Below are 21046 nucleotides of genomic sequence, written 5' to 3' on the forward strand. Positions count from 1 at the left end.
AACAGTGACTGTAGAGAGACAGAGAGGTGTAAATTCCCACACCGACTGTCCTGCCAGCTTTTACTTTTTAAGAACAAATGTCATCTCTGTGTTCACACCAATTTTACTCTTAGAACCAATGGCATTACTGCTCAGTGGCAATCATTCTGTTGTTGATCACGCTGATGATAACATATAATCAAGGGCAGTTACAATAAACATGACCTTTATCTTTATGAGATAAGACTGGAAAGGTTTCAGCAGACTAAATCAGTCGCCTGACGCCCGCCTCTGGTGCAAACGGCTTGTGAGGACCCCTGTCTGGGCCTGTCTGCCTGTGGAGTGGAGGAAGCCCGGGAATGTTCTGAGATAGAGTTTTGTTTGGAAATAATGATTCAGCAAACTCAGACGTCATGGATAATTAGCTGTCTGTTTTATTTAAAATTTTAATTTCTGTTTACAAAATCTCCATTTGCAAGGGGAACAGATATTTTTCTGCAGGGTAGAAAGCTGCTGTTTCTGTCTTGCAACAGCACCAGAATCAAACTGCGTCAGCCAGCACGGAGCACGGTTTCACACAGTTTTATCACTATGTGCCAGGTCAGTTTAACTGTGTCAACAATCTCCATGAAAACACATTAACACGTGGTGTCAGTGGCTGTGGCTGAGGAGGTAGAGCAGGTCGTCTCCTAACCGGAAAATTAATGGTTTGATTCCCGGCCTGTCCAGCTGACGTGTCCTGTAACTTGTACATCTAGTATGTAGTTAAAATTGCTTTTATTTTGTATTATTATTTATCTATTTTATACTTAGACTTTATATTGTTTGGCATTCATTGTGGACAGCAGAGGAGGAATTTCATTGTCCAGGGAAACATGTTTCCTTGCTGTGCATATGACAATAAACTGAAGTTTATTAAAGGTCTGCAGTGGAGGGATTTTCAGTCCCTTCAGTCATGTTCTAATGCTTAAGACGTTATGTTGTTTCCGTGCCTTGGTGTCCTGATTATGAACTGCAGAGGTTTAAACATATTTTATAAAACAAAAAAACATAAAATACGTTTTTCAAAGTGGCAGTGTTATGGCTCCATGTCCCCCGTGAGCCACAGAAACCCTTGACCAGACTCACAAAAGTCATTCTCTAAAGATGTTTTAAGTATTTGGATTCTTTTGTATTTAATTTATTCTGTAAATAAATTTTCTGTAAATTCAATTGCTATTCATGTTTGTCTACAGACTGTTAAATGGCTTCTTCACAGTGCCCAAAAATAAAAAGAACTGGAAAAATATAGACTAAAGTAGTAAAATCTGTGCAGTCTAAAAGTTCTACAAGCATCCTGCAAGACACTCATCATATGTGTGATTTAACTATAAAACACACAACACTCCTTCCAGGCTGCTAACCCCCCAAATCTTGCATGACCTCAGTGACCTCAGCCCAGGAGTTGCTTTGGAATATAGAAGATGACAAAAGAAAAAAAAAAGCTTTTGATTGCTGCATTAAATCTCAGAATTAAACCTGCAATAATTAATATTCACAACTCTAATAGAATTGTAATGTTACTTGGAATCTGCTCAGTGTGTAAATATACAACTGTTTGCTAATGTATCAGCTTTACAAGATATAAATATAGTTTTTACATGCTCTAAAGTCAGAATTCTGACTTTCTGTCAAGATTCTGACTTTTCTTTATTCTGCAGTGATATAACTGTTTATATTTCTGATGCTATGATCTCCATAATATGGTTGATGTTATGTTGACACCTGTGAAAGTCAGTATAAATGATGATGAAACATTTTGATCCAGAAGACCTAATAATAACTGACCATTAAATTGTGTAAATATCATATTTGTCTTCTCTCCCCAGCAGTGGCTCCATACACCAGGTCTCAAAATGGTATGTTTTCCAAGAAATGGGTGTGTAGCTGCAATGATGCTGTACATATTATGTTTACTCAGATTGCTCTTCTCATCATGGATTCTGCTCTTTTACGTACTCAGTCTGCTTTGCAAACACAAAGCACATCATTCCGTTTCTTTCCTTCATGATACTGGAGATAATGCACATGTAAATTTATAATTGCAGTTATTTATGCTAATGTCAGTGCTTCTCGCTGCTCACTGATGACCCATTTCACATGCTGGTGAACACAGCCAGTCCCTTCGCTGAGTGTTGAGAGGTTAATTAATGGGTAAATAATGAGGCAGATGATCTCTGAGTCAGTGATGTAAAGAGGGACTAATTATAGCTCAAAGCTTTTCTCATTTATAGCTAAGGTTAATTCTCCAATTCTGACGCTGTTTGTTCTCTGCTCATAAAACCTGCAATCAAGATGCCATATTTATCTTCTGTACAGTGAAGGAATTTACGAGGCGCTGCGTTTGTTATACTGCTGCATGCCTGGTTTAAGGGGGATTTTTATAGGGTTTCTCTCACTCTCTCGCTGTGTGCTTGTCAACAGATGGTAGATTGGCGGGAGGGCCAAATAAATCGTCCCTTATTGGAGACACTGTTAATGTGGCTAGTATAACATCTTAACCTTGATATAAAGAACAGTCTTATCTCAGGGTGGCTTATCACAATAAGGCAGCAAACTGAGGCTATGAGACAGCCTTTATTATTACTTTATGTGATTCACTAACGTGTAAAGTGAATTTTAACAAAGCACTGCAGAAGTTATTCTGACACAGAAACCTAGACTTAGTTGATACTCGTCTGTGAACATTTATCCACAGAGCTGCTGGATGGGGAACAGGAGGACTGTGGGAAAGGTTCACCTGTCACCCACAGGCACCACATCTATGACAACCAGACCCAGATCACTATTATAGGTTTGTGTGTGTGTGTATGTGTTTTATGAGTTAACTGTTATAAGTTACACATAAATTATGCTTAATCTGTGGTGGGATTTGTTCTATGAATAATTATAAGTTAGTGAGAACAAATTCTTCCATCTTTCAATAATCGTTACCATTTGGTTGTATCCTACTATGGTGACTTTCATGGTCTGAGGATAATTTGCAGACTCTGGATTAAGGAACCCATGTGTGCCAGCTCTGAGTCCCTGAGTGAGAATAACTGAGACAAGTTCAAAGATACAAAGATAGTCCACCTGTTCCTTTAACTATTAACACTACAAAGAACTGATGCTTTACTGAAATACAAGGACTTTGATAAGTTTAGAAAATTTTACAAAGGAGCAATGATCAATGGGGATTAAGGCAAAGATAAGAGGTGGCACAGTGTGTGCAAGTAAAAAATTGTGAGATGAAAATAAAAGTGTTGAATTATTTTGTTTGCAGATCCTGAAGGTCCTGGGTTTGGGCTTTTAAATACAACAAGACAGGTAGGATCTGCTTTTCCAGTCAGCCTTTTGGTATTACGTTCTTGCCAAAAGAAAAGGTTGTTTGACTTTTTTTTAACAACACAGAAAACAAAGAAAATGTGGGGATTTAGAGCTACTGCTGGGCACTCAACAAAATAAGAACATGAACCTTTGAACCATTTTACTAAGCAGTATTTGCACAATAACATATTTATAGCATCAATCAAATGTCCCTTGTTCCTACTAGTTTGTGAAGCCGATGAACTTTCAGGAAGAAGTGCGTGCCCACAGAGACCTGGACAGCTTTCTGGACCAGGCAAGCATTCTTTTGGATAAGAAAGCTGTCACTCTGGATGAGGTCCTGAGGCGGATGCTAACTCAAATGGTAGAAGATGGCCATGGGAGCTGTAATGTAGATGAGGTCATGAACTCACTGTTCACAGACGCAGTAGGGAAGGAGTTTAATAGTAAGCAAAACCTATGAAGTGCCCTCTGAAGCAGCATGAGATGAGGTGTTTACTTCTTGACAAGACAGCATTAAAGCTTTTATTGGATGTTTTTGGATTGTTTTTATGCTCCAGCAGTTCACCTTCTGCCAGAGATCATTCAGGGTATGACTGCTACTTCCACTGGCATTCGTTACCAGCAGTCCTGGCTTTGTATTCTGTGAGTTCATTTACAAAAATATTTGTGTAATAGAGTGCCTTTTTTTTACCTCCACACCAGCAAGTGGATGCTGTGGTAATTTCTCTTTTTTGGCTTTGGTGGGTGGGGATGGGGGCTCTCATTTACACCCACCAATACACAATTCAGCATAATCAATCATTTATACACATATATACGTTTTCTACCAATTCAGCTCCAATGTGTGAAGCCTGCAGAGACGTCACGTCTGTGTCGCCCACCTGGAGCAGCCACAGAACTGGGGGGTCAACTGCTGTGAGGCTCACTATGTCAATCTCATCCTGTACCCTCCTAGAACAGTAAGGCCCAGTTCTCAGTTCTATTCAGAAAGTTTAGTTTTTGAGCAGTCTGGTGGATTATCTAAAATAAATAGCTCTATTTTAATCATCAGTTTTTAAAGTCACTGCTTCTTGCTGGTTGAAAATGAATGTTTTGCTGGTTTTTATGATAGTGACAGGAATATCTTTGAAATTTGGTGGGTTCAAAACTTAATGGTGTCTGGGAACTTGCTGTGGACATGTTTCACTATTTATCTAATGACATAAAACTTTAATTGATAGTTAAAATAGCCAACCATACACAAGCCCATTCTGAGAAACCACATATTTTTGGTTTGAGGTTTGGATCTGGCTCCTCTGTCACCTTTATTCTCAGTGGTTTTGAAACTGTGCCTGTAGTGACGTCACACCTGGGCATAGAATTGGACAGACAAGGAATAGCCCACCCCCTGTGCAGAGCTATATAGGGAGCTAAATAAAAATATCTGTGCTAAAACTGAGTGAGTTGCCTTCAGTTATGTTTGAAAAAAAAAAGACTTTCATTAGGAAACCTAAACACGAACCTACTGTTTCAAAACCTTCAGTTTAAGTTTCTAGTCTGCAAAAGCAGGTTCCTTTCCTTCCCATTCCTTTTAGTTCCTTTACCTTTATAGACTGTCTTGTGTTCCAGCTGTAGCTGTTAGGTAAAGACTGACACAGGATTACTTGCATTATTCATTACTTCCTATTCTGATTGGCTGAGGGTGCGGATGAGTTATCACCTCCAGCCTGAGTAGGTGTTTATGAATAGTGTAAATTTTGTGTTAATAACTTTCAACACAGCCTGCTAGAGCAGAGAGGGGAATCTGGGCTGTAGAGATGGACTTAGAGAAATCGAAATAACTTTGGGTGAATGTCACAGATATGTTTAAAATACACTCAGTATTTATAAAATGGGTCAAAAGGGGCCATTATACCACCTCTTTACAGACTCTCCTAGCCAGCATTCCTGTGCACTTTGTGATAATGACACTTCAGTGTGAATGCAAGTTATAAATACCTTATTTGAAAAATGTATCTGTACTGACGGAATCCTTAACCCTCTCTAAAGTTCTCATCGTCCCGTTTCAGAAAAGCACCAAGATGGCCATTGAAATTGGCAGAGCATTTGCTACGATGTTCTCCAATATTTCCTTCAGACAGAAACTTCTGGAGACCGAGACCCAGGAGGAGTTTAAACAGCAGCTGTTCAACCAGCGACAGCAGCTCTCTATAGTGAACCAGAAGGTGGAGGACTCAGATCCATGCAGAGGGAAACCACTTAAGGTGGAACAGAGATACTGGATCTGTGCTGCAACCACTGACTAATATGGGTTATGTGCACTACTGTATGTTATATAAGGACAATGGTGATGCCAAAAGCATTAACCTGAAAAAGGTATTATACAATGTTACGGAAACACAACTCTACCTAACAAAGCATGCTGATTTGTAAAACCAATATTTACTGTATATTATCTACTGAGTATGAGGTCTCTTCACATATGGAGACCACCTGTGTGTTTTCCCCTCCATCCAGGCACATAAAGATGTGGTGCAGTAAAGTAAAGCAGTTAAGTCAGATTATTTGATTACCCTGTTTCAGCCCGGCCTGAGAACTAAAAAAGCAGCTGGGCAACATACTGAAAAACCTGCAAAGTCTGCCACGGAGCAGACGGTGCGCAGCACCATGTAATGAAAAGTACTTCATTATATCCAGTGTTTAAAATAAGTGGAAATGTGTGCTCAGCAGGGGCCTGGAGAAGTGGCAACACCTGAAAACTGCCTAGAGAGAAAGCACATGGATTGTAAAAGACTCAAGTTAACAACAGGTTGTGGCTGCACCTAATGTTCTGGACAGTCTCAAACCAGCATTTAAGTGTAAGCTTGTTGCTGCCACAACAACATTTAAGCTATTCTGCAATTCCAAAACTGCATAATACAACAACAAGGGCACTCGGGCACCAGCATCTGTTCCTTCTCGTGCATCTCTACTTTGACTATTATTCATTATATTGATTCAAAAGACCCACTATCTAGCCAGAAAACATATCAAATTGAGTATATTTAGATAGGATTTTTCTCTGTTTGTGAAATATTTTTGCTATCTTTTCTCACACAAGTCACAGTCAGATAAACCACAATTAACACTGCATGAGCACAGCAGGGCTCTTGGTCCATCTTTCTCTTTACACCAGTGAAAAACACACAGTCATTCAGCGAAACTGTTGGGAAGCCCTCGGTGACACCACTGACTGAACAGAGAGAAGCAGGTGCACATTCCTGATAACTTGCTTTTAGTGTATTTCTCCTGTTAACATCGTGATTGTCAACACAAGAATAAAATGTTTTCCACTGGGATAACTGTCCAGAGTTGAAAGTATTGTGTTACAAACCACTGTGGAGTGGCATGTGCTAATCCTTCAAACTAAAACAACCTGACCCAAGACTCCCAAACAAAAGGAACCATGTCTTCACAGACTTCACAGACGGTATTAGCCATATCTTGTAATATGCGCACATACATTATCTGTTTTAGTGGATTTCTTACTACCATAACATTATGAACTGTCTTCTTTCATGTCACTTACATGCGGCCCCTCGATGCACAGCGATGCGTGGCGAAGGCCTGGCCATGTGGTAGCATGGCCAAGATGCTCCGTGGGTCACTTTGGTGTGACCTAGGTCTACTAGTCTTTGTGAGGGATGAGGGAAAGCCAGTGATGATCACCTGTGTCATCCAATTTGAGAAAGACCTCGATCAGTGTGAAGTCAGATGAAGTTCTTTCTATAGGTGAATGGAGGCAGTATTACTCTTTTATGAGAAGCAACACTGTGTTCGTCAAATGCCTGAAAACTTATATACAAGTAACTGGCATACTGTCTCTGGATCTAAAGTGAAATTAAGGAAAATCAGGGGCTAAGAGCTTCCAGGCAAAACAAAAATTCCTTCAAAATATGGATACAAAGAGTGAGATCCAAACTATATTTTGAGGCTATACAATATACTGTAAAACTCTGTCAGTAAAATCAAGACACGGGCACAGTTTAAAGTTTAATTCTGGCTCTACATCAGCTTTTACTGTGAAATATGATTTTTTTAAACAAAACTCTGCTCTGCCTTAGAAAAACTGAGCAGTAAGACATGTATTCCCATTTCCACAATTTTTTTTTTAAGTGGCTTCTGTAGGTACAGTACTAAAAATTAGCTGTTGTGCTGTAGAAACTAGAATATGACCTTTTGACCACAGGATGGTCCCATACACTGACAGGCCCAACATAACTTCCAGCTGTGTCCCATGAATGCTCTCTGTTGATAGATCTCCATTCCCAGCAGGACCATTGCTTCTCATGCTGTGTGCTAAGCAGAGCTCTCTTTATTTATTGATAGGGACATCATTATTCTACACACAGAGGGCTTGATGCTGATGGCACATTGCTGTGCAAGCAGGCCCACAATGTTAGCACTGAAATGAAAAGAAATTACTTTTCAGAATGTGGTTTTACTCTTCCATTGATTTAACATGTATAAGGAACTTTTGCCGGCATGTTGAGACACTGTGAGTGCAGAGAGCATGAGTTAGTTTTTGGCAAGCTTTTCTTTGTAATATACTATGTAGCATCAGCATTTAGATGAGCAATTTTGGCCTGAGGAGTGGAATTAGGGTGCTTTTCACAACTTGTTTGGTTCTGTTCAAAGAAACTCTGATGGGTGTGCCTGCTTCATCTGGTTTATTTAGGCTGTCGAGTGAACTCCATCTGCTAATCTGAAGTGATAGTCTGTATATAGTATAGTCCATATATTGTCTCCGTAGGCAAGTTACATGATTATGGCATCATGGTAACACACGTGTCAGCAAGTAATGGACGAATCATATCAGACAGTGAAAAGGTTTTTCAAACACAAGTGTTGTACTAGTGTCCAACTCTGAGTATTTTATTTATTTAGTCCCACATTAGAAAGTATTTCTAAGTCCTAACAAAATAAGATGTTTTTTTTTTCATTCAGTTTCTACCTGCCTCATATTATTCAGAGGCAGTCTTGCCTAATAATGCTTCTAATCAGTTATTCTTTCATGTGCTTGTTGTGACCTCTGATCAGCGTTGTAGTCAAGTCACTAAACCTCAAGTCCGAGTTGAGTCTTGAGTCCCCAGTTTTCGAGTCCAAATTAAGTCCTGGTCACCAGAGAATAATCAGTCGAGTCCAAGTTGAATCCCTGTTACCCTGAGAGTCAAATACGAGTCAGGTTGTCATTACCCAGGTTGAGTCATCAAAGTCTATAGTACATTAAACATAACTGACACTTTTGAACTTACTGAATTAACTTACTGTATTGTGTGTGTGACACAACAGCTAAACTAATGCACTTGTAAGCACACACGCTGTATCAGTGTCATTATTCTGAGTCCTCATCTCCGACTTCAAGGATTCAAGACTCTTCCAAGTCCAAATGCAGGCAGTGCTCGAGTCTGAGTCATGAGTGCTCAAGTCCAAGTTTAGTCATGGGTGCTGAAAATCAGGACTCCAGTAGGACTTGTGTCCATTTCCTGGACTCATATACTAGAACACTGTCTCTGATGAAGGATAACACTAAAGGTCCCCAACTAATGACTTGCCTTTCTGTCCAACTTTATCTTTACACCTCTTTATTCAGTCAGTGTCAGTGAGAACATACTGTAGATCTAAGACAACAATATATCTTTTGTTCACCCTGACCTAAACAAAAAACAGCAGGCTTCTGGTGAAACAGTGACAGTAGCAATACATTGATTTGTATTTATGTTTTACATATTCCAGTCTGAAATTAAATGCAATCCCTTATCATTTTAGGAAAGGCATAGCCAAGTTAGATGCTACTGATTGGAAATGTAGCCAAATTCTCACATTTTTCACATGCTGAGCTGCAATACTTATCAAATTCCATCTCCAGTTCATGCAAATAAAAACTGAAATACCTGTGAATTGTATTCCCTAAGGGTTACACTTTGAAGCTTGTTAGTGACAGACATACACTCACCCACACTGCATACTCACGGTAGTTTGGAAGGCAAGACAGCCTCACCTTATGTGATGCTTGATATTCAGTAGATTTCCATTTGCCAGTGATGTCCCCATCACACACCGCCCTCTCCAAATCCACAAACACACACATGCACACGGCTCCCCAGAGGGTGTTGGAGTTCAGCTGCTATTCCCCTTTGTCAGTTAGTAATAAGGTTTCTCATGCCAGCAGCCTTCGTCTGTTTGGCCCCAGATCTATCAAGCCTGTGCCAAGGTGTCACTTCTTATTAACCTGGAGACCTATGGGCCACTCCCATCAATAATATATTTACACTCATTGCTTCAAATAAACTTCATCTATGCGCATTTTTCAAAGACAATGCTAAAGACACAACAACTTGCCCTAAACAGACAATGCAGGTATAGAAAAAGGTGGGATGGAAGCATTAATGGCTTATGTCCAGCCCTGTCCTTGAATGTTAAACTATTGGTTGGAAAGAAAGCGTTATGCACTCAGTACACACATGGCCTTGTTATACTACATAACAAAAATAGAGCAGGTATAGTAGATGCTTCAGAGACAGAGGAGATTAAGATATTCAGCTTGTGTGAGGTAGAAATGTAGTTGTTACTGTGTGAGATACAGAGAAGCAGAGACAGTGACATCAAACATTTCAACCAAACATCACAAGCACAGTTTTGAAACAGCCGCTCTCTGTGCAGACTTTCCACTGCCGAGGTGGACAGATTGTGATGACAGGTGCTCCTCAGCAGCTTTCTGTTTCTAAACGGAAACCCACGCCCACCCCCCACATATTTCTCTGTCCTTCCCTGCTAGTTGGTTCTCAATAATAATACCCAGCACCGACAACCTTGTGGGAAAGGTAAAATGTTAGCATTTTCTACCTTATTGTGTTCTTCGCCCCTGTGCCATAGATCCCTGCTAGTCTTTGCAACCTCCTCTGCTATTATACAGTTAAGGGAACAGAGATCGCTCAGAGCACTTACTGTAGGAAAGGGAGGTCCTCACATGGAGCTCTGACTGAAACCCTTAGTGTAGTGAGAGACAGAGAGAAACACATCAGCCACTTTGAGTCCTAGACATGCCCTCCTCACATTTCAAATGGGAATCACTCTAATGCATTATTTATTTACTGAAATTGAAAAGTTCAATATTTGTGTTTTCTATTCTTTTTTTGACTAAGAAGCAGACAGAATACCAGACGGGATTAACAAAACAGTGGGGATTTCATTTGATAATTTAAATGTGTTGTTCATCAATTAGTAAATGAATAATGTTATAGTGTCAGATAATATAACATATATATATCATATAAATCAGTCAATTATGATGTCAGTGACATAAATGTGTCAAAAATTTTAAGATTACAATACATTCTGGACCATTGGGGACCATCTTAAAACACTGCAAAATAATACTTATTGCACTTTATGCAGTTCCCACTGGTTGTTATCAGAGACACTTAAATATAAAATCAGCTCTGCTGTAGCCCAACAAAACTGACACATGAGCATTTTAGTCTCAGCCCTGTTATGATCCATAGTTTTCTGTGAGCTGTCATTTCCCAGTGAATTATATCACAATATACATAGTACACTATTCACTATATACAGTATACTGGCCTGTTTCCTTTTGTCCTCTACCAGATTGTCTTCCATGCTCTTGCAGTCCCAGCATTCTGGCCATATCTTTGTGTTCCAGTTCTCCCTGTGTTACCTGTTTTGGGACTTAGCATAGTTTTGGACTTTGCATGTTACCGGATGTGTTTGTAAATATGATATTTTAATATTAATTAAGAACATTATGGTCTGCTTGACTGACATTCTTTGTGGTAGCTCGAACCTGAGTGGCTGAAAAATAGTAGGACAACTCAAAAATAGATGATTTATTTAAAAGTGTTCCACAAAGATACACATGCCTCAAAAAAATATCCACAAAACAACCAAATACTTAACTTCACATAACTGAAGAGAACTCAGCTCAAAATAACACAACTTAAATTAGCAAATTAGCAAGCAACTGCTTAAAAAGCACCATGGTCTGGATCAACCCTCCCTTTCCCAGGTCCTACAGGTATATTCACACCCCCCGTCCTCACACAAGTCAATTTCCCTGGAGTTATTTTTATTACTTAACATTCAACAGAGTCACTGTCTTTTAAGGCACACATACAATTCTCAATCCCTACAATTTACACATTACTGATCAATTTATGAAACCACTTAACATTAATAATCTTCACTTCCTATCTTGGTTCACCCAATGACATCAGAGAGTGTATAAAATGAGGAAGCTGTTAGGTGCCTCCTGCTTTTGTCTTCTATCCACATAGTTAAGTATAACCAAACATTTAATAAGTATGGATAAACATAAACTAATTAGGGACAAATAGAATGTTCTCACCCACTCAAGGGAACGTAAGAACTATATCTCAGCTCTCGCCTAGCGTGTGGTGTACCGTGAACTCCTAGAAGGTGGATGGATTTGACTGATATGGGGTAACTTAAAATGAACCTTAGAAAGACTGGCCTTTTGATTTGGCTCAGATATATCAAGTTTAAGTTTCAGCTAAAGAAATGAACAATATGAAAGGAATACATATTGTAACTGGTACAAAGGGCAGAGAACTCTTGAATAAAAGAGAAGGCATGCTTACAAATGTCCTTGAGTTTAAGAGACAAATGTCCAATAAACAGTCTGAAGACCTAGTTCATGAAAATTGTGATTTTGGAAATGCACACTACATTGAATGTGCTCATATTTATCTTTTTCTACCATAAAGCATTTTCTATATGGAATATTTAGCACAAAAAAAAAAGGATATCCCATCATGGGATGAAACTTTTCATATTTTCTACCTTGTGCTTCTTTGCTGTCTGCAACAGGTTATCAGAACTTTCACAATCAGTGGCAGGCATCCCCAAAATAATCGGCAGCTTGACGGCTTGAAAAAACACGTCACTACAATATCCTGTTTATTTTAACAAGGTATGGTGTTTTGGCCAAAACCAGACTTCCGCTGTATATTATACTTAATCAGCAGGAGTATCTTTTCCTATAAGATGATGAAAACGTGTAGGTTAGACTGTGCTGTAGTACATTTTCTCTAGACAGTGACTTGGTTCAGTAAATCAAAGCATGAAGTGAGGGTGATTTTTACCGAGTTACTCATCTCAAGTTCACGCTTGTCATTTCTGTCTACAGTAAGACAAGTCTGGTCTGTAGACAGTGACTTAGTCATATGACTTTCACTGTCTGCTCCCCAACATCTGCCCATTGTTGGCACGTTTTGCCTTCAGGGTGCACTGCAGCATACTGAAATTGACTTCAAAGATTTCAAAACCTCAGCCTATTTTTTGTTCTGCTTATCAACTACTCAGGGTCCGGATAAAGTAACATTGTAACACCTAAGTTGCTATTCTGACAGAATCAAAAGCAAATATTAGAAAGGTCCCAGGAACAAAACTAACACTGAACGTCAGCAAAGATTGGTCTTCTTCATTATGCGTAAGAACTCCTGCTCGCTGACCTCTCCATCTCCATCTCGGTCTGTCTCGCCAATCATTTCCTAAAAGGGTTAGAAACACAGAGTGATGCATCACAAACAGTTACAACTGAATTCAACACACACACACACACACAAACAAAAATACACTTGCCAGAACAGAGAAGCTCCTGGGTTAACTGGGTTTACAAAGTTCTTAAGAAATAACCACCCTGAAGCAGTAATGTCACATAGGAAGGTAACAACATTAGGGTAATTAGGAGAAAAGGAAACAGAAATAGGTCCATCAGTTTGGTTTGCAATTTGATTAAACGTACTAGTAACAGTGGTGAGAAGTCAGTTGTATTATTAGTGCTTAAATTGTACATTTTCATTGAATTAATATTATTTCTCTCTATAGTATCTTAAAAACTAATTGCAGCAAAGTATTCTGCTATGATTAAAACAATATAAATGGTTGCATAGTGTCACAGAGTGGTGCTTTATCACTGTAGCTTAATGTGCCATATTCTATATAAGGAGTGCCATTCCACTGACCACTGCACCGCTGGCCCTCTTCATAAGCGGTGTGTATTGTGTGTGAGTGCTACTTTTACAAAAATGATTTAAACTGACTAATATGTAATAATAAAAAAACTACATTAAAGGGCATCAGTTGCCAAAAGACCATAAATGAAAGCAACATGACTTACAGGAAACACAACTTGATTAAAACTCTAAGCCATCAAACAACCAAACAGCGACAGCCTGACAGGCCACACGATGCAACTCATGTTCACCTTGAAATACAAATGATTGTATTTCATGTTTCGGGATTAAGCGGTATAGATAATGGATGGATGGATGTATTTCATGTTAAACCCACAGAGAATTATGACTCAGGTCTGCAGCTGAAACTTTTAGCTTGTTTTTTTTTTTTTCCTTTTCTCCTTTGGCCTCTTTGTACTTACTATTTACAGTAAACAGGAATGAGAACTGACACTTTAAAAGCCACATATTTAGAGCAATGGTTCTTTAAACAATATAGAATTAGGTAATTAGAGTGCAATCCACTGTAAGACTGTAGCTGTGTGTCTTTATATTTTACAGTGATCAGGGGCATCTGCGGTGATTACGACTTCGATTTCAATGCTTTCTATGCCTGTATCAGTTTATGGAACAACTTGTTCCTCATCCTCGGAGGCTTATTCAACGTCAGCCTGCTGATGAAACTCTTCAAATGGTGAATAAACAACATAACTTTCAAGAGTTTTCTCATGTGCCGTATAGCAGAGAGAAGCCTCATATTTGTAGCGTACGTAACTAAACACTGCACTGTGTGACCATGCATTGAGGTGAGGTCACTGATAAGAAAAGACACATCCGTTATGACTTCCTCTTTTCAGCCATGATCATTAATGTTGTTCGATGCACACTTTTGCTATCTTGGTCATTACTTTGCCTTGAATGGGCTGTTGTGTCTGTGTAAATGACGCTGTGTTGATAAAACATGAATGATCACACCTTGTTTCTTTTCCATTATCCTCAGCTCAACAGAAGAAGTCATTGCATTGTTCATCTCCATGGCGTTTGTCGAGGACGCATTTAAAGGCATCATCAAAAGTGAGTCGGGCCAAGGTCAGACTACATTAAACATGTTTTGTATGCTTCTGCAGGAAAGCTAACTCGCTGCACTGCAGGGGGATGTCTAAACATCCTGCCTGTCTCTTGTTGTAGGTAATGTAGCCCAGCAAATATGCATATCCATCACACAGACTTTAGTGGAAAGACAAGCATGAAATCAAAGTAGACCTCCCTGAGTGCTAGTGTGTAGTCTTTTGTGTTGCAAGAGTTTTATCAGAAGGCAGGATAAATAAAATAAATAATAAAAATAAATGGATGAGCATGTAGTGGAGCATTTCATTCTTCCTTTTTAAGCCTCAGGCTGTTGTAGTTTTCTGCTAAACTACAACTACTTCTGTAATGAATATGCATATTTGTTGGGACATTACCCACATTAACCTTTTTAAATTGAAAATAAAATTAAAAAAAACACTACCACAGAGCCAACCTTCTAACAGAATACAGCTCATCAGAAAAAATAACATCCACTCACAAGAACAGTATATCAGTTGTTAATGACACCTGGAAGCCATTTCTAACACATTAAAACTTTGTATTCATGTTCTTTTTTTGTTCTTACTTATCCAATCATTTGCTAACTTGTTTAATTTTTTTTTATTTTTATTATTATTATTTTCTTTTTGGCTTGACCTGACCATAATCATTACATGATTGACTATTAATATATAATACTCTTATATTACAGCTTTTATTATGTATATTGTTAATACTACGTGCATTATTATAGTACTCATAATTATTAATATTATAAACTCCTTTCCCCTTTGGTCCCCCCTCTTTTCTTTTCCTTAATTATTTATTTAATCTTAATTATTACAACTATTATTATTTATTTATTCATAAATTTAATCCTTTTTACGACCTCTCATTAGAAGCTAAGAGGATTTATATAGATGATGCTGCACCCTGTCCCTGGCAGATGGGGCATGCAGCCTGGGGGAAGCTCTGGAGTGAACAGCATGAGTGGGGAAGGCCAGGTCACCTTCTCCCTTCATCTTACCTACAAATAACACCACTGGGCTGCTGGCCCACTCTTAGACAAGCTTTTCTCCTCAGGGTCAGAGCGCTCTTTAGGAGGGGATCTCATCCCATCATGCAGTGGGTCAGCGCTCTCCTGTCAGGGTCAGGAGCAACCCACAACTCAAAATTCCTGTGTCAACAAAGAAATAAAATCATGTTAAACAATAAAACAGAGGAAGGCTTAATCTAATACCCATAAAACAACAATACTGTCACTTTGACCTCACCTACATTATTAGTGCGTTTACTTGTTTGCTCCCCATCCCACCCCACCTTTTTCTCTCCCCCTTTTCTTTCTTCTTTCCTCCGCCTTAATTGCATAGAGGTGAACGCACCCCCACACGCATCCTTGCATACACAAACCATATGTTTACCATATGTTAAATCTTCCCACGTTTTCTTTCTTTTGTTAATGTCAAAGTGTCCTTGGGCAAAACACTGAACCCCCCAAGTTGCCCATGATGGTGGCGTGTATGCACGCAGCGGCCTGGGGCCCCTCGGCTCCAAACAAAATTTTGATGTACGCGTCACAATGTTACAATGACAATAAAATAAAGCTTCTTCTTCTTCTTCTTCTAAATATCCTGTATTCATTGTTTTTGTCTTCAGTGTCCTGTCCTGTGTCGAAATCAAAATAATAATAATAACTACAGCAAACGGAGCAAAGCTTGAATACAGTGCACTGCTCCAGTGCTGAAGGTATTTGAATGCCTGGAATGATGAATTAAAAATGAATTATATTGATAATGTGCTACAATATATATTAAGAAACCCAGTATACCCAGGTTTTTTTTTTTCTACTTGGGCCTTAGAGTTTTTTCAAGACTTGTCAAGTGCTCTAGGTTAAATTATCAGTCTCCAAGAGCAATGAGGTTATAGTGGGTCTTCTAGTTTGTCATTCCTTTTTCCTGCCCTCTTTCCTCCAAACTTCCCAGTTTTTGAGCGCTTCTACCACAGGCCAACACTGGCAACCACAAATACAACACTGGTGCTTCACCAGATTAATGAAATTCTAGAGAAGACAAAGATCCAGATGTCAGACGCACTCAGGCACCACAATGACACTGTGTCACTGCTGTGACATGCTGAAGGACACATGTCAGTGTTCCTGCCTGAGTCTTTGGTGCTATCCACAAGAAAAAGGCCCATCCTCTGCCTGCTGCTCATGCTGGGGACTTTGTGGCACCATCTACCTCATAAAGAGGAGGTACTACGTTCACTTTCTGGACCTTAAGGGAATATTACACATTTTGAGAAACATGCAAGTCATTTTGCTAAGCTAAGATTCCCAGATGCTGGCAGTATCATCTAACTCTCCTCATGAAAGCAATCACAATTTTCTTTACTTTTACTTGAGCTTGTGTGTTTTACTTGGTGTCAGCATCGTGTTGCATTAATAAAGACCTATAACAAGTCCAAACCCTAACAACATACAAACTGGAATAAGAAGATTTTCCTCTAAGGTTAAATTAACTTAAGGGAAAACAAATGGAGAAATCTGGACATTAAGGGGTTTATATCAAAAAGTCCTCTTCACTTTATGAATTTATTTGTAAGCAGCAAAGACCACTTAATGTATGACAATGCAATATATTCTATAAATCATTTATTTGTAACTAGTAGCTATAGCTATAGTAAAAATTTGTAAAAGTACAATATTTCCCTTTGAAACTGAGTGTACATTTACTTAAGTGCTGTACTTAAGTGCAATACTAATCTACTTGAAAGCTTATTTAATAGCTTGTCTGCTAGTTTATTCTTATACTCATTTATATTAAAAAATGTAATTTTGTATTTTTACTGCCCTACATGTATGTGACTGATGTAGTTACTAATCTCCATATTCTATATTAAAAACCTGTAATGCGATAATAGAATACATGTCTATATTTTACAGTAAATCAAACTGCTCAACATTATATAAAAGCATAAGAATCAAATACCTAAAATTGTACATAAGTAAAGTACCTGAGTAAATGTAATTAGTTCCATTGTAGCAGGGCCTGTAGTAGCTACATACACAAAACCTGTATGAAGGTGCAAGAATCTGAAAAAAAGGGAAAATTCACATCCCAGGAGAAGGTTACAAATCATGCACAGTGATTTTTCACCCTTCAGCTACAATAATGTAATATACAAGTTAGATAAATGCAGCTCTGACATTGTGTATTCCCACGTCGGAGTCCTGGGATGTCATTGTTCCATCTCCTCAGAGGGAAACATGACATGGATTATGGTTCAAACTAAGTGAGAAACTACTGTAAATACTGCAGTAAAACTTGTATAATGTATTACATCAGAGTTGCAAAGTCTTGAATGTATGCCTTTGTTTTCCCACAGCCTGTATCTGAATGACAAAATCAGAGAAGTGGTGTCTGTCTGTGCTTTGCCTCTCTCTGTGGTGATGCTCTCCTTTATTGGCTCCTACTTTTTCCTTGACATACAGTGTGAGTACAGATCTCGAAAATAAAACAACTGAGAGAAGAGTACCCTTGAGACTTAGAGTCAAAACCTTGGCATACAACACAGAAAAAAATAAAGTATTTGCTTCTAGTGAGCTCTCAATCTAGTGTGAGTTCTGAATCAATGGTCAAAGGGTTGAAATATCGCTTACAAAGCAAAGCTCACTAGCAGCACAATCCACTATTCAGGGAGTTCTTCTGTCATAACTGGCCTGATGTTGACTTTTTTGTACCTTGCGAATGTGTTCAAACTAATTAAGTTGTTTGGGTTCTATTTTATGTTTTCTATAAATCTTATGGTCCTATTAGTTCCTGTGTTTAGTATCCACGATAGGCCAGTCTTCACCTTCCCTCCATTTGAAAAGCTGACAGGACTGAACACGCTGAGTGTGGTCGGGCTGGGGTTTCTCCTTCATTTTTATCGACCAGAACATTGTCATCTCTCTCACACACGTACCAAAACACAAGTAAGTGCTTGAAAGCCAAATAAGCAGCGGAAACTTGATATTAATTGTGTTGACGTTGCAACAAATTTGATAAAAACGACTCACTTTGAAATGGATGAGTTCTCAAAGCATTTCTGCCTGTTACACAAAGGTCTAAGAAGTTATATTGTATCATTGTGTTCAATTTTATCTGCAAACAAATCCAGTAGTAGCTCATGAATAAGAGCAGACGTACTGCTGTCGTATTTCATTGACAAACCACTTAAAGCTCGTGTGTGTACCAGGTTGTTAAAAGGCACAGCGTTCTACTGGGACTTAATGCTGACTGCCTTCATCAGCATCCTCATCCTTGCCTGGGGTTGCCATGGATGCATGCTGCCTTCCCACATTCTTCCCTGCATGCCTGTCAGCTGGCCAAGGTGGAACAGCACGTAGAGAACGGACACCTCTACACAACGTGAGTAAAGTTACAACAAGGCCGCGGAGCAAGCAGACGTCCAGACTGTGACCGACTGAAAACACTAGCTTGTATAAACCCTACATTTGGTATTGGTTAAAAAACTGACCAAAACATGTTAACAGTAATTTAGTTTAATGACTGTATCAGAAAAGTGAAGTTTTTAACATTTTTCATTTGTTTATTTTAAAACAAATTGTAAAACTCTTTAAATACAACCCACAGTATGAGATCAACTTAAAGAAGATTTATTAGACCGTTTATTTTTCGCACTGGGGACAATGATAAACAACTTCAATTCAAGGCCCACTTACTTGTTTGTTCTGTGACTTCTGACCATATCACACAGTCTTCATCAGCAGATGGCGTTTGATTACTTGTCAACGATTGTCCAACGACCCTGAGCACCTGCAGGACTTCAAGTACATGTTGTACTAACTGCTGAGTTGACAAAAGAACTTGAAGACCAGGCGATGGTGTTGAAAGATCCAGAACAAGGGAGTCAGTAACCTTGTGTCACTTGTCTCAGGTGGAATAAATGAGTCTAAAAATATAAATAAAAGGAAACCTGCACAGTGCTACAGTGTCTGAATAGAACTGACTGTTTTTAAAGGGGCACTCCACTGATTTTTTTTGTTTTTGAAGATGGTTTTATTACTCACAGAGGGTACTACTCAGCATGAATACAGCTGAATAACACTGCATATTCTGTGGCTTTAGAGGAATTTTACAAAGTCTGACCAAATACTGTTACCCAGGTCAGGTCTAGAGTGTAGAGAATTTTTTGTAATGCAAAGCCTTTGTTACAAACTGAGGGTGGAAGTCTTAAAGATGTGGCTGTTTGTCAGTCAGGAAGGGTCTGTAATAACACAAAAAAAGATTTCCGTAATGATCACTCGCATTATGCATCATGGTAACTAACACATGACGTAATCGCCAGTGGTGGAATGTTACTAAGTACATTTACTCAACACTAGTGAAATGGGAGGCACTTTAAGTATTATACCACTTTGTACTTCCACTCCACTACAATGATTTAACAGGTATAGTTGCTTGTTACTTAACAATTTTACATATAAAGAACATGTTGGATTTATAACATTATGCTTTGTTAGAGTGTTAAACAACGTAGATGTGTATAAAATAGTTACAATTAGTTTTACCTCAGCAACAATAAAATCCAATTACATGAAGCCTCATTATTAATGATTAAATAATTTGTAATAGTACAGCACTCACAGGATTATTCTGAAGTAAATACTTGACACTTTAAGATCATTTTGCTAATAATACATTTACTTAGGTAGTATTTTCAATGCAGGACCTTTACTTTTTAGCTTTGGTATTAACTGAAGAATCTGAATACTTCCTCCACTGATTGTAATTTCTTACATTGTGTTATGGTCTAAACTGGTGTTTTGTTCTTTGAAGGATTCATGATTTTAGTCACTGTTTCTATGTCTCTCTGTTTCTATGTCTCTCTGTGTTATCTCTCAGGAGCAGCCTGCTTCCCAAAGTAATCGATGCCAAGTATCTGGATATTATGGACGCCCAGTACATGTAGAACAAGACTTCAGCCTTCTGAAAATATTAATTTTCTCCAGTGGAAGGGAAAATTTGTGATGAAATGTTTTTTAGTATAAAACTCGGCTGGTGACTGGATGACCACATTCAGGTGTTTTCTCATTGTTGAACACACGTTTACCATTAAGTTAGCTGACTTTAATATGTACGAATTCTACATCTTTATCATATTTAAAAATCATCACTAATTAATCAGTTCATTAAATTTAGGTAACACGTTTAACAGAGTCCTGCTTAGCCCGTGTCCTACCTGAAGTTCACGAGATGATTATGGGCATTTCGATTTCAATGTAAATCATTTTACCACTGTAGAAAATCCATTACTCAATAAACTGAGTGAAATGGAATTTATCGGAGTTGAATACATGCGAAGTGAATTGTCACCTCACACTGGCAAAATTTTAATCAATGACACTGAAGCTAGGTATCACAAGATACTTGTTACAAAAATTGGTATTTTCATTTTGAGGAGACGTAATATGATGAAGTATGTTATTACAAAGGTTTCTGGTTCTGTGCTTTACAGTGAGTGTGATTAAATCAAATGCTTGTAAAACAAATTAAGGAACTAAATGAACATTTTTCTTCATACGGCACCAAAGCTAAATATTTAACATAAAATACCATGACACACAGCAT

The 21046-nt window shown here is 38.5% G+C and overlaps 1 pseudogene; it reads left to right on the forward strand.

Annotated features, from left to right (window-relative positions):
* LOC109955262 (sodium bicarbonate transporter-like protein 11) overlaps positions 1-20387 on the forward strand; it is a 21381-nt pseudogene extending 994 nt beyond the window's left edge.
* Positions 20388-21046: the final 659 nt, after the last annotated feature.

The sequence above is a fragment of the Monopterus albus genome, unplaced genomic scaffold (assembly GCF_001952655.1).
Source record: "Monopterus albus unplaced genomic scaffold, M_albus_1.0 scaffold2.1, whole genome shotgun sequence".
NCBI lineage: Eukaryota > Metazoa > Chordata > Actinopteri > Synbranchiformes > Synbranchidae > Monopterus > Monopterus albus.